General features: G+C 42.6%; 1 protein-coding gene across 2 annotated transcripts in view; it reads left to right on the top strand.

Moving 5' to 3' along the window:
• The window catches only part of MAD1L1 (mitotic arrest deficient 1 like 1), a 380,568-nt gene that overhangs the window by 217,524 nt on the left and 149,229 nt on the right, over positions 1–13,815 (top strand). The window lies entirely within an intron of this gene.

Genomic DNA, 13,815 nt, shown 5'->3' with positions numbered 1-13,815 from the left:
ATATGCTGAACAATTTGGCATTGTAGCATTTCATTCTCTTAATTTTTCTTTCTCTCTTCTTCTGGTTTTTTTTTTTTTCTTTTCCATTTTTGTGTAAATTGCTTTATGGTGGAAAACCGGCAGGTTTGAAATTACCCAGATTTCAGACAGACCATTGATTTTTATCTTGACACCTGTTAGAGGTGAATCAAATATTTTTTTTTATTATTACCAATTCCTAGAGACAGGGGAAGTGACAGTTTTGTTAAAGCAGGGAGCTAAGAGCTGCTGAGCATCTCTGCTGAGCCATGTTTAGTGTGAAACCTGTCACCCATCTCTCCTTTAATTGGGTTTCAGTCATCAGGAGGAGATGAAAGCTTTGGGCTGGTGTTTCCATGCTTAGGTGTCCAACAAACAAAATAGCAGCTTTGGTTTCAGAACAGGTTGCAACTCACTCAGGTAATTTTTAATCTGTCAATGTCTTGCAGTGGCTTCTAGCCTTCCAAGAAAGCCTGACCAGAGAAATTGCCTATTTCCTTGTGGTCTCTTGAAATGCTCTGCTTTGTTTGTTCATATTGCTCTTGAGATGCCAAAACACCAAGGTTTTTAAATTGCACATTCAAAGAGGGAAGGTGCAAAATCTTCAGCGTAGTCTTGCTAATTGTCTGCCTTCTGGTCCTCGGTAGAGGGGACCATCAGCAGCTACCATTTGGGTAGCTGAGCTTTCACAGGACAGAAGTGTGGTGATAGGAACAAGACGGAACCTTCATACTGTGGTAAAGCTACTACACAGTAACAGTTGTACTGTTCACCCCAAAGGCTTTGAAAGCTCACCTCAGGGTCCCCGTGACCTATCTTGTTGATAGTGCTCGCTGTTTGAATGCAGACTTGTGCAGGTGAGACCTTTGTGAAGGGAGTGGGGAGAACAGGAATGACCTGCAGATAGAGCAGAGTAAAAACTATAAGGGAAGGATGAGATAACATGTACGTGTGCAAAAGAGAAGGAAGGTTATTTGGCTTAGCAGGTCTGGGAAAGAGAAATCTGCCAGTCCCCCAAAGGACTAGTTAGTGAGCTGAATTAAGGTAATCATGCTCTTACATCTGCTTTGCCATGTGGCCTTAATTCTTTATTTAAAAGGAGGTAGCTCTCCCATTCCTTAGCTTCTCACTTTCCTTGTGTCTTAGAGGACTGGATGCCAAAAGCAGCTTCTCCAAAAGAGGAGGAGGAGGAGAGAGGAAAGCATAAATATAGGAATATGTAGGCTGAATGCTAAAGTGTCTGTATTGATCAATGTGTGCCCACCTCAACGGTCAAGATTTCAGAACTCCTCAGAGGGGAAAACATCAGCCTTCTCATTTTTTTATTCACCTTTGGGAATCAAGTATCTTGACAGGTCAGGCTTAGAATGACTTTTTTTATACACGCATTGGAAGAAGGTTCCTTTTGGTGGGAACCCACTAAGTTAAGGATAAGCTTAGAAATTTACCTCTTCTATCAGTGCCGAGCAAATATGCTGAAAATATTATTATATGCTCAGATAAGGTCACTGAAATATTTATAGTTTGACATGTTATTTGTTCTCATATCTGAAAGAAATCACTGGGAGATGATGGGTTAAAGTAACACCTCTTTATCACAAAGGGGAAAAAAGCAAGACAAATTTTATACATAGAAACCACAGAAAAATTTTACTGAACAGAAAGATGATTGAAATTACAAACATGGGAAAAGCATGGCATCAGATAAAGGTATGAGAGTAAGTAAGGAGTGACATTAAACAGGGTAGGATGAGGGAAATTTTTGAAAATCTTTAACTCCAGTTCATTTTTTTAAAACAAAACCTCTGACTTTCTGGATTTGTGTGTACTGAATGGGAGATACATGGAAGGCGTGTATTAAAGTTGTGGATCAGGAGCAGGAAGAGGCAGGATGTAGAATTAAGGTTTTGCGTCACTCTGGACTGAAGTCTTGAGTTCACAAAGCTGTGTGCAGTGAATGAAATCTAGGGAGGTATGGCTAATATTTGGTAATCAAAAATGTCAATGTTTGACTATTGATGTGTGGAAAGGAGTAAAGCTTCAAAAATGTTTGTCTCCTCTCACATCCTTTTGGATCCGCATATTGGCACATGATTTTTGCTCATTTCTGCTTTGGCTGCTGCCGACAATGGCCCACTTTGTGAACTACAGGACCCTGATGGACTGGCCAGAGGGCAAGCAAGCATGTGGAAAGGTACTTTTGTGTTAGGTGTGTGATTCACGCTCCCTGAGCTCAGTATTAGCAAATAAAGAAACTGAGATACCAATGGCTGTCCACAGCAGTGTATATAACATCTGACATCTCTTTGTATTCTGTGCTTGTGTGGGGACAGCTTGAATTATGGGTGAAGGCGCTTTCCACCTCCACACACCCCTTCCTCCAAACCCCTTTGGCTCTTGACACCTAGCTGCAGGCTGCATTGATTTTCCTTCACTTGTATAAAGACTTTAGCATGGATATTACTCACTGGTCAGGTCTTTACTGCTAATAAAAACCTCAGATTACAAAAACACAAGAAATGTTGGAACTGTAGAGAAATGACACCCTGCTGAGGTAGTCCCCATCACCCAGGACATTATTGTAAGAAAAACTGTGGCTCAGGGGAGGGATTCAAATAATACATTAAATGACTGGGTTTAATCAGACAATTTTATCTCCTCCCCCCTACCCTTCTTTCTTCTGATGAAGCAAAAAAGGCTTCCAGGAAAGCAATTGTGCTGTTAGGTTTGGCCTACGGTGGGCAGACTTGCTGAGATTTCAGTGGAAGGTTTGGTTTGTTTAGTTATCTGAAATGATCTGGACTATCTTCCAGAGCTGCTGGTGGAAAAGTGCAGCTCCTGCCAGGAACAAAAGAGACTGATCGAATCAGTGCTTTTTGGATAAAGTGGGAGGAAAGACTTGTGAGGAGTGTTCATTAGCATTTCTTACTGCTAGGAGCCTTGTGTTTATAGGCAACCAAGCAGATGTGAAGTGTTCCTTATGCAAATACTACTCTCCTGCTTTTCCTGCTCTCCTCTACTCTTGGAGCTGAAGCAGAAGAGATTCTTCAAGTTTGGCTGCTTCAAGGAAGATTGATTAAAATCAGCTGCAGTTTGACTTAATTGGATCCATATGCTTGGAGAGGGAGCAGGACTAGTTAGAAGTTCTCATAATTAGTTCACAGCTGGTTGGTGAGTAAAATGAAACTCCAGTTAGTGTTCAGATAAGTGGATCTGTACGGATAAAAGGCAGGGAGATGTTTTTTTACACTGCGGTGTGTTTGAGCATGAAAATTGCCTCTAGTCCCATAGCCAAGCTAGAAGCCTAATCCCTTTGAGCGTGTGCATGTGTATTTATGAGACTAAATGGAAAGAGTCTTTATTTTCTTGCTTGTTTCTGAGTAAAAGGAATCACCTGTGGATGCTGGCAGTCAGGGAAGCCTGAACAGGGTCACAGAAAGCTGGGAGAGGATCTCTGGGACTTGGTGAAACCCTACAACGGTAGTTTGGCTGTGTGAAAGGTTCATGGTTTGGCCCAAACTCTGAACTGATCAACTTTCAGTGCAGTGCCTGTAGTCGCAGTAGTAACTGGTTGTGTTTGGCCTTTTTGCCGGTAGTTATATGACAGCAACGCTCATAAAAACACAATTTTATTCATACCTGTTGAAATAATTGACTTTTGCCTGTTATGCCAAAGGGCTTAGGAGGAGTTGACTAGCTACATAGTATGGGGACAGTCATCAGAAAACTTTCCCGGGCCAGAAGCAGGTTTTTATGCTAAATTTTGCAGTCAGAATAGAAGGGACTGAACTCCCTTTTATGGTGCCCATGAGGGAACGGTCTGAGAAAAACATACTCCACAAAGTATTTGGGGTGTTTTGTCATGGTGGCATGTCTTTATTAATGTGTTTTGGGGTGTTCCTTAATGCATGTGTAGTAGTTCCTTTCTAAATGTCGCACTTTGCTGTTGTTATTGACCATTTTACGTTTTCAGATGTCGGTCTGGTTAAATGAAATCTTAGTTTCTTCCAGGATTTAAACTAATTCTTTTTGCACAAATTAAAGTGTAACCCACTTGTCCACTTCAGTGGTAGTTGTTTTGCAGCTGTAATGATTTGAAGATAAGAAATAAAAAAGTGTTGCAAGCAGAAATATTATCATTTTTTTTAGTAAGAGTAGCTGACATAATTGGCAAAGTTAGTGCAAATAGAGTGGGTGTCTGGAGATTTGTCTGATCTGTCTACTTTAGGTCATTTTAATTGGCCTGCCTAAGCTAGCACGGACTGAAGGTGGTTGGTCCCGTCAAAGCAGGAGGCTCGATGCAGGGCAGGCTCTGCAGGGACTGTGGGTGGCTGCTGGCTGCTGTATTAAGCTCTCTGGGAGTCAAATGCCCATGGACCTTCGGTGTGGGGTGCTGGGGCATCCAGAGTGCTCTCATGTTTCTTTTTCCCCTTATCTCTCCAACGTTTGTGGTTGGCCTAGTCTCACTCTTATCCTGGTGCTGTGTTTTGAGGGACTGATGAAACATCTGGGAGCTGTACCCCAAGCACAGGTTTCTCTGTGTGGTGGACAGGGAACATTTCTCCTCTTTAAGCATTAATGACTCAGTTTGTCGTTAGGACTTTGGCATCCAGGCAGTAACTAGCTTGGAGTTAGGAGCCCAAGGCAAAGTTGAGGGAGGTCATTTAATAGTCTAACTGTTCACTATGTGACCAGTGAAGAATGACGAATGAATCATTTACACAGTTACAAAACCTGAAGGGACATTGCCAACCTTTCACGGTTCCCTAATTGACCTCTCAAATAAATGCTCACATGTCTTCTTCCTGGATTATCTCCATGCTTTCCCTTTCACAAGTTTCCTGTCTTTTTTCCTTCGTCTGTGCATGCTGTGGTCTGCATTCGTGTCTGTGGCACAGCCTGGTCCTCATTGAAAACCTCAGGTGGTCAGGTTCAACCCTTTTTTTTTTTTTTTTTTTTTAAAGAAAGGCTCCTTTAAATGGGTTTGGGCAAACCGCTTCCATCTCTTAAGTCAGGTGTAGCTTTTGACAAGGTGTAGGAAAAAATGTGTGTGTGCTTCAGAGGAATTTAATTATGAAGATAGAATAGGTGAGAACATACAGCAGGAGACTGAATAAAAAGGTGGTGAACTAAGCAGGGAAGTGCAGCTCCAGGTCTGCAGAAGGTCATATCATTACCGTGCTGCCCCACTCATCCAGCACATTGAGTTTCACGGGAGCGTGTGAGAGTGGATGCAGAACAGAGCGATTTGTGATCCTTTTCACGGACTCCTGGATTTTGCTGGCAGTAAGTTTATCTTTTACAGGTAAAGATTATCTTCTAAATTGCACAGGCTGCAGCAGGTCTTCACTGGTGTAAGGAGGCATGTGTCTGCTCAAATGTGTATTGGCAGAGACCACTCTCAGGTCACGCCACAGTTTTGCTCAAAACACCAACGAAAAGCACATGTGATAAACATCTATGCTGCCTCAGTTAAATTTATGCCATTTCTATTAATTATTGACCCAACAGTTCAAGTGTAGCACAGGCATTTCACTCGGGGATTGGCATTCTTAATTCTTAGCCACATTGCAAAGGTGTTCGTAGGTACCTTTATACTTCCAGGAGTCTCCCCATGACCTAAATGCCTCCACCACTCACTGCCAGCATATAACCTAGACACCATGGTTACTCATTTATGCTGGATTAGAGGTATGTGTGGCTTGCACAGAACATTGGAGAATATGCACATAGCAAGTTGGTTGTAATTGCAGCAGGGACGGGGTGAATCTGGTGCCGTGGGTAACAATAGCACTGGAGATGGTATGGGACAGGCAGTACCATGTCAGGGCTAGAGCAGCACAGTGGAGTCACTGAGCAAGTACTCTGGTGGTTAGCGTGAGTGAAAACCTCTGCTCTTACACCTTCACTTCAACTGTTGCTTGAGTTAGTCAAACTGCTTTGCTGTGTGGGTGTCTCTTAGTGTTCACAGTGAACTGCTAAGGGTATATGTTAAAGTGCTACCCAAATGGATGCAAGGGAAAATTACTTCCCCTATGATCATAGAATCATGGAATTATTTAGGCTGGAAAAGACCTTTTAAGATCATCAAGTCATAACACCGCCAAATCCACCACATAATGTACCTATAAATTGTGCTAAAAGGATTATATGGGTTATTTGGGAGAAAACATTGTGTATCTTGTGCCATGTGGTTTAGGTGCTGGAGAAAGTCCTAGAACCAGTGTAGAATGGGAGGAATGCAGAAGCTGCTATGCTCGTGCTCCGACCCTTGAGGACTATGTGACACTGAATTAGCTGGGGCTATGCAAATAATTGTACATGCTAATTCTGAATACATTGCAGTTATTAGAATTAACAGGAATTAGAAACATTCTATGGGAGCAGAGAGGAGAAGCATAAACATGTCATAGAGTTGTAGATTTGTCATTAGGTGGTTCAAGGAGAAGCTGTTTCGTGGCCTCAGTGGCGCTGATAAATGTGATGTGCAGAGTGGATGTTGAATAAAACAAGGACACGCACAGCAACAGAATTGCTAATGTTTGTTAACATCAGGGACCAGGAGTGCATAGATTCACATTTGTGCAGGGAAATTTTACCAACGTGCCCTTTAAAATTTTTTTTAAAAGGAATTTGCACATTGAATATTAAACACCTGAAGCTCTATAAATTTTACTGACAGAGCTAAAGCCATATTGTTTATTTCATGCTGCACCTTTCTCGAAGTTCTGCAGAAACTGATTAACATTTGCATAATACATTTAACACAAAAATCCATAATAAATTCATTAATGTACTCCTGCCACTATCCGTGAAAATATCAGCAGTTGTGTGGCATCACACAGCTCATTAGATGAGCAGAAGGGGAGGAAGGGCGAGCGCTGGATTTCCTGAACAGCTCTGCAACAGGGAAAGGTCAGTGCGCTAAGCATCAATACCTGAGCAGCAGCACAGAGAGCTCAGAGCAAGCAGGGAGAGAGATGGGGCAGGGGTAATGTCCCACTGGAACAGGTTGCCATACCAGTATGCATGAAACACAGACTTCAAAAGGTGGCATCTATGCTAGAGTAGAAAAATCAGTCATGAGCACAAAATGCAGATGAGGATGCTGCTACATTGAGGAGGAGGTTGCTTCTAGAGTACATGTATTCTGCAGGGGGCAAACACCGAGAAATTGTTCAAGTCCTGCTGCGGTACAAGAAAGCTGGCTTGAAACAAGACTTGATTTACTGAACAGGTATTGCAGAACGAGTGGTGAGGATTTAAAAGTCATGCAAGGCTTGGTTGCATGGCAGGGAGGCCCTAAACTGCTGAATCTGGGGGTGTTCTCTGTGTGTGCATACTGCTTTCAGGAAAGGAAGGTATGGTGACAGAGGCACCACTGTTAAGTGTTCTTGTATGGTAAAACAAGCAAGGATGCTAGAAAATTAGTAGTTCCAGCTACAACTACACATTCAGACACAGAGTTGTGTTTATCAAATACCCCACCCAACAATTTACAATGCCAGCCTATGAAGCAGTAGTAAGTAGCAGCTATAGAAGGCTCCTGTGCGGGAAGAACGTTTCACTGATTCCCCAGAATCATCCTGTAGGTGAAAGCCAAGGCTGAGGAGGCAGACACAACCGTTTTAAAAAGAGACTTCACTTTAAGCTCCTCTAATCTTATTTATCACACAGCAAAGAAAAAGCAAAGTTTCAGGAAATGATAAAAGTGACTCTCCCTTTATAGTTTTCTGGTTTTTCTCTGTAGTTATTTGATGGCAGAAATTAGTTTTCAATTGTTTTTAATTCATTTTCTGTTACTCTTCTGTTGCTTTGAATTCTGCTGCGATGTCACAGAAGCAAAACAAAAATGTCGTTTAGACCCATATAGGGAAAATAATGTCTCACAAGGTTGTTTACTGAACCTTTGTGCTTTTGCTCAAATTTCTATGAATACCACGTCCGTAAGTTACAGCTCTCTCCATGTTAGGCTTTTAGCTTTTCATTGCTTGTTATCATTTCAGCCTTTGTTTCATGACCCAATTATTTTCAAGTTTTTGATTAAACCAAAGTAATCACTCACAGTTTCATGCTGTCCTTGTCTTTGCCACTTCTTCTGTTGTGGTCTGGATTTTGCCACTGGTCTTTGTAAAGTCAAAGTTTTCAGTAATACTCTTCCACAGCTTTATTCTTCTGATAAGGAGGCTCTGATTATGGTGCAGGATTTTTCCTCTGCTGTTTGGTGTGTGGAAAACTTGACACCATCTCTAAGACTCAGAACACCAGGTTGTTTAGCCAGATTAAGGATTGTAATTGTCAGTGTAGCCAATTTTTTTTATGTGTGTGTGTGATGAGAGGAGGAATATCTGCCTGTTTCATGTCGCAGTGAGGAGTGGGCAGTGGTCGTAATGATGTTAAAATATGTGTGTGAAAATGGGAGATTCTGGGAGCTGAGCCACTGATGGAGATGCCAGTGTGCATCAGTGAAACATGTTTTCTTTATGTGACCTCTGTCAGGGGGATTCAAGCATGTGAGATGTTGATGTTATCTTACATACCCCAGAACCCTCCCCTTTGACCAGACTGACCTACCACCTATTTGACACCTGGAGGCAGAGATCTACATAAAGAAAATGGGTTTCTCCTGAAGAATTTTATCAAATAGTAGAAGGCAAACTTGCTGTGCCTCTGTCGGTCAAACACGTAGCATCGAGCAATTCGATCTGCAGCCCAGGCTTGCTGGGGGCTGGAGCTCGTGACCTGCCTGGCGAGACCCAGAGGTGTAAGTGGGGAGAAGTAACACCCTGACGTCCGAGCATCTCTGCCAGCACACCCCAAATGCAGTGAGATCACGATACAGTCTCTTCCCCGTCTAAGTTTCCAAATTTGCCTCAAATTCCATTTGCTATTGTTTGATAAGACTCTATAGTTCCAGCTAAGTCAGAAAAAAGTAATTGTTTTTGACAGCTTTCTTACCTAGATTTGAAAGACAGCTAACAGTAGAGTGGAAGATACTGACTAATTCAGGTAGAAGGGCTGTTCTCTTCCAGTGAGGGTAGAGAACATGGCAGGATAAGTGAAAGGCTGTGGAAAGAGCATCTTCTTTGTATCTTTTTTGTATCTTTTTTTTTTTTTTTTTAAATCATTTGTCATGTGAGGCGGTTCTGTGTGTACAAAGGAGTGGTGGTGTCTGCAAAGCCTCGTTGTGTTAAATACCAGTGGGAGAGTTCCCAGGGGATCCATCACATTTTTGTTTACCCAAGCCTGGGGTTCAGCTCCATCAGGAACACTGGTCCTTTCCCTGATCAACGTTTAAACCCCACATATCTTAAATAATACAGAAGCTGTGCCTGTTCTTTGCATTTCTGGCAGGACATTTGAAATTAAATAAAAAGTCCTGAAAACTATTGTGCATGTTTGAATACAACATAAGATGTTCAGTCAAGATTGTGACCTTTCAGTACAAAGATGCCGCTTTTGAAAAGGGGGTTCATTGTGCTACTGGCTCTAGTGAGATGAAAAACATGGAAAACCAGTAACATGAAGGCTGTGCAGCAAGGATGAGCTCCACAGAGATTCTCTCATGTATTTTTGGTTGTCTTCCAGCGGATACATCCTTTCTCTCTGTGTAATACTACCATGGCTGCAATCAGTAGTAATTACAGAAATTTTCTCATTTTTATGAGTAGGGGGATGTGAAAAGCTGTTGGCAGGGCAGTCTCTGCAAGGGAGCTCAGCTGTGGGACTACTCTCCCTCTAGATCTATCACAGCTGGAGCTGCTGACCTTAAGGTTTATTTTCTTAGGAGTCAAGGCTTGCTCATAGGTTGATCTGTTCAGTGTGCAAGGAAAAGCGTGATGAGTTATGTGTGAGCTCTTAACGATAAATGTTATGGTGGAGCAGCCTGAACATTTGAAGACAACACTAGGGAATTTAAATCTATATACACACATTTATTTTTTTGTATAAATACATGTTTGCAGACACGTATTAGAATGCATGCAATTGTATTTATATGTAGACGTGACTTGATATATATAGACTTGACCCAGATTGTTCCAACAGAATCCGACTGAAGCATGGTCAGAGGGGTGGGATGGGGGGAAGGCACAGTGACTGTACAACATGTGAAACGGTTTTCCTGGGGCTGCCTAGAGGCTGTGCTGAGGTGGCACATAGACTTCTAGGTCCAAGTAATTTGGGGATTGAATATACAGTGTCTTTTTGGCCTTTCTGCTTTCCCAGGGTCTCTGATACCTTCTGAGTATGATGATGCTGTTGGCACTAACTGCTTAGAAGACAGATCTGCATCTGCACCTGAAGATTTTTGTGTGGTCCATTCCTTCAAGCATCCTAGAGAAAAAAATACTGGACATACTGTAAAACAGACCCATCAGTTAATTCATCAGCATATTCCTCCTGAACCTACCCTTTCATTCCCCCATCTTGGCTCTTTGGCTATCTGTTCAACTTAATGCTCTTTACTGATGTTGCACACTTCCAGGAGATTAAAAAGATAGTCTGAGTCCTTCAGATATGTGTGAAAGTTAGAGATGATGCCCTTCTATGGATTTACTCAATGATAGCTTGAAAACTTGTTACTGGGCAAGGCTGTTTCTGAAGTACTTGTTTCTTTAGACAATCTAATCATGATAATGTTGAATTTGCTGCTTGGAGCAGTTAACTCAAAACCCTTCAGAATCCAGTTGGTTACCCCATAGCCATTCCTCTTATTATTTCAGTTTATCCACAAATCTCTTATTCTTGTAAATTCTGTATGAAGAGATGACTCTCCCCATCTGAAAAGATTTCACTGCTGCTTGAAGTCTCCTTGTACTGGCAGAAAAAAACAATTGAGCTTTGAGCTTGAACTGAGAGACAGATAAGATCACCAGGAGATTTCCACAGCAAATGCAGAATATATTCTTCTCTAATGGATTCTTAGCGCTGTCTGGCAAGTTATTAAATTGCTTGGGCAAGAGAGAAGAGGGGACTGGATTGCTTTTCTTGTTAGGTTTGGTGTAGGTAGCAATTTTGTGAGGGTAGCAAGTTAAAGGTGGTTTCTCTGCATGACCAGGATGTCTGTCAGACATAGGGGAAGCTAACTAAAATGTCACTATATGTACAGGAGGGTGATGAGGCTTAAAGGACTGATCGCTTCCGTGGTTCAAGGGACTTGTCTGTGTCTTTGCTTCTGTCTACTCACTGTGAAATCTGCAAGCAGTTCATGCTCTGGGGGTAGGAATGAGGCCACTGGGTAAATCTGGCCCCTCATTCTCTTTGGAGTAAAGTATAAAATAAATTAAATCTTGCTCTATTGCAATTACTAAGGCAGTCTCACTCCAGCTGGGTGGTAGAAAGGATGCTGTTTCCTGCTGTCCCATCGCAGTCAACACTGCTACGCTCTGTGTTGCCGGACCAGGTGCTAGGAGAGGGTAGCACTGGGTCATCTGGGTGGCTTCCCCAGCCTGTCTGTGTCAGTGCATAGCATATGAGGGGACAGAAGCAAAGCAGTGTCCTCCTCTTTCACATTGTTTTGTTTAAAAGTACAAAGTATGTCCTGGTAAGCCAAGGGAATGACGGAGAGAGATAATAACACACCCTTTGGTAAATTCTTTGGAAACATTCGGGTGGCAAAGAGGTGGTCCAAGCCATACAGCCTGCATCGTTGAAAAACACTGAACAACAGCAAAAAGGGGGGGGGAGGGGGAAAAAGAGGGATGATCATCAGGGAAATTGCTATAATGGTAAGGTAATTAGAACACAGAATGATTAACATTAGTCAGTATGCTGCATTGGCAAGGACTGTGCAAGTTGACATAATAGGCCTCTTCCATATCAAATGTGTGGGTTTTCAGCATTCGGTTTAACACTTTCATGTGGCTTTAATAGAGTTCACAACTGAAACAGGCGTTTGGTTCTCATGTAACGTCGCACGATACTTTTCCTCTCCTATGGCTGCTGGAAGAACCTTCTTGTTTTCCTTTTTGTGTCTCCGGATTACTGAAGGACAAAAGCCACTCTCACCATGAAGTCCTTCTACTTTGTTTTGAACAATAGCCAGACATGAACTTCTGAAGTCTACTCTTCCTGTTGTGCCTGATGAAAATGGACTTCCTGCCCCGCCCCCCCCCCCAAAAAAAAAAAAAAAAAAAAAAAAAAGTATCTCTGAAGAGTTTCAGAAAATGGTTGTCAACTTCTCAAGGAGAAAATAAAAGTACTCAGGAGACCCAATACTGACATTCTCTTCTTTATGAGACTTTTATGAATGTCTAATGCATCAACCCCCCCTGCCTGTTCATTATCTTTCCACTAACGCTTGGAGGCTCCCCCTGCCAGCACTCCTGTGCAGGGCCCTGGTAAGTCCCTTTGATTTGCCCAGAGTGAACTGGTGCAAGAAGCTACATTAAGTGCCATGTTTAATCACTGGGTTTGTAGCCTGATGGAGTTTGGAGCAAAAGAATGCAAAATGACCTCAGTGAAACCGACATGATCTCCCATCTCTACCAGTTGTTGCAGACTGGTGAACCTATGTTCTTCTTAACTACTAGCATCTCCACTTGCTCACGGACCAGGTCATTTAACATTTTATCTCCCTCTGTTTTCACTGGTTGCTTCTGACTAGGCTTGTGATATTTTCCAGGATCTGCAGTGGCTTTCCCCTTGCTGGGCTTAGACATTGGCTGTTGTCTGTTGTCTGCTATGTTGAGGCACCCACGGTAGCACAAGTTTCTCCCCTGCCTTTTTTTTCCCCCTCCCTTGCTTTTCCCCCGCCTTGGCATGCTGCAGAGGTCAGGCACATCCAGCATTACAGCCGATAAAATCTGATGGTGCTTTGTGGCAGAAGGCCCCTTGACATCAGCAGTGCTTTTCTTCCTCTCACCCCTTTAGTATGTAAATAAAACTCACTTTTTCTTTAAAGAGTGGGAGAGTGCACCCCCAAATTCCCCCTCTCTGCTTGGGTGCGCAGTGTGCAGGGGCCCTCGGGTCCCTCTCAGAAAGGGCCCTCAGAAAGAAATTGCAGTCACGCAGCTGTGCAGTGAATATGTAAAGAGTGTTTCTTATATTTTGTGGATTATTTTCTCTCTCCTGACCCCACCTCAGATGAAATTCCTGCACTTCATCCGTTCCTCTGGGCTGGGCAATCAGCGGATCGGATTGAGGTCTGTAAGGAGGTGGTGGCTGGGCATACCAAGCAGTCACATCAGGACTGAGGAGCCAAGACTAATGGGGAACAAGGCTGGTAACAGAAGACAGAGAAATATGGCAGAATAAGATTCATTAGGTATCAGATTCAATAACTGTGAAATGATGAGAAGTTTATGATCAAAGGCTTACTTCAAGCATTTTAATGACATAGTCATTTAATCCGTTTAAAGCAGATAGATAAGGAGTTAAGTGAAATCTACAGCAGTTGTCTTTCTGAGCTGTTTATGAACCTGTTACAGGCTGCAGATCACTGTGAAAGGCACAGGATGGATGCCTGCTGTAGTAATTGAATAGTATATAATGGGCTACCAGTCTTTACAGGCTGATTTACATATGAGGTCAGTAAAACTTAATGCAAAGGCTTGCGGTTTGTCTTAGAAGCATACGTGGTTCCTCAGCTATTTTTAATGTGTATGTCACTAGCAAGAGTACTGAATAAAGGAAAGGACAGAATTATTTTAAAACCTTTCTGTGCCAGGATATTTAAGTCCCAGCGGGTGCATCTCCTCTGGAGGTAACATCAGTATAGGCTGTTGCAGTGACAAGATTCAGATGGGCTCTGACACCTGAACCATCGTGTCGTCTGCCATGGGAATTACACATCTG

The sequence above is a fragment of the Falco biarmicus genome, chromosome 4 (assembly GCF_023638135.1).
Source record: "Falco biarmicus isolate bFalBia1 chromosome 4, bFalBia1.pri, whole genome shotgun sequence".
Classification (NCBI taxonomy): Eukaryota; Metazoa; Chordata; class Aves; order Falconiformes; family Falconidae; genus Falco; species Falco biarmicus.
Note: the sequence above shows the minus strand (reverse complement) of the source record. Positions and strands in the feature narration are given on the sequence as shown.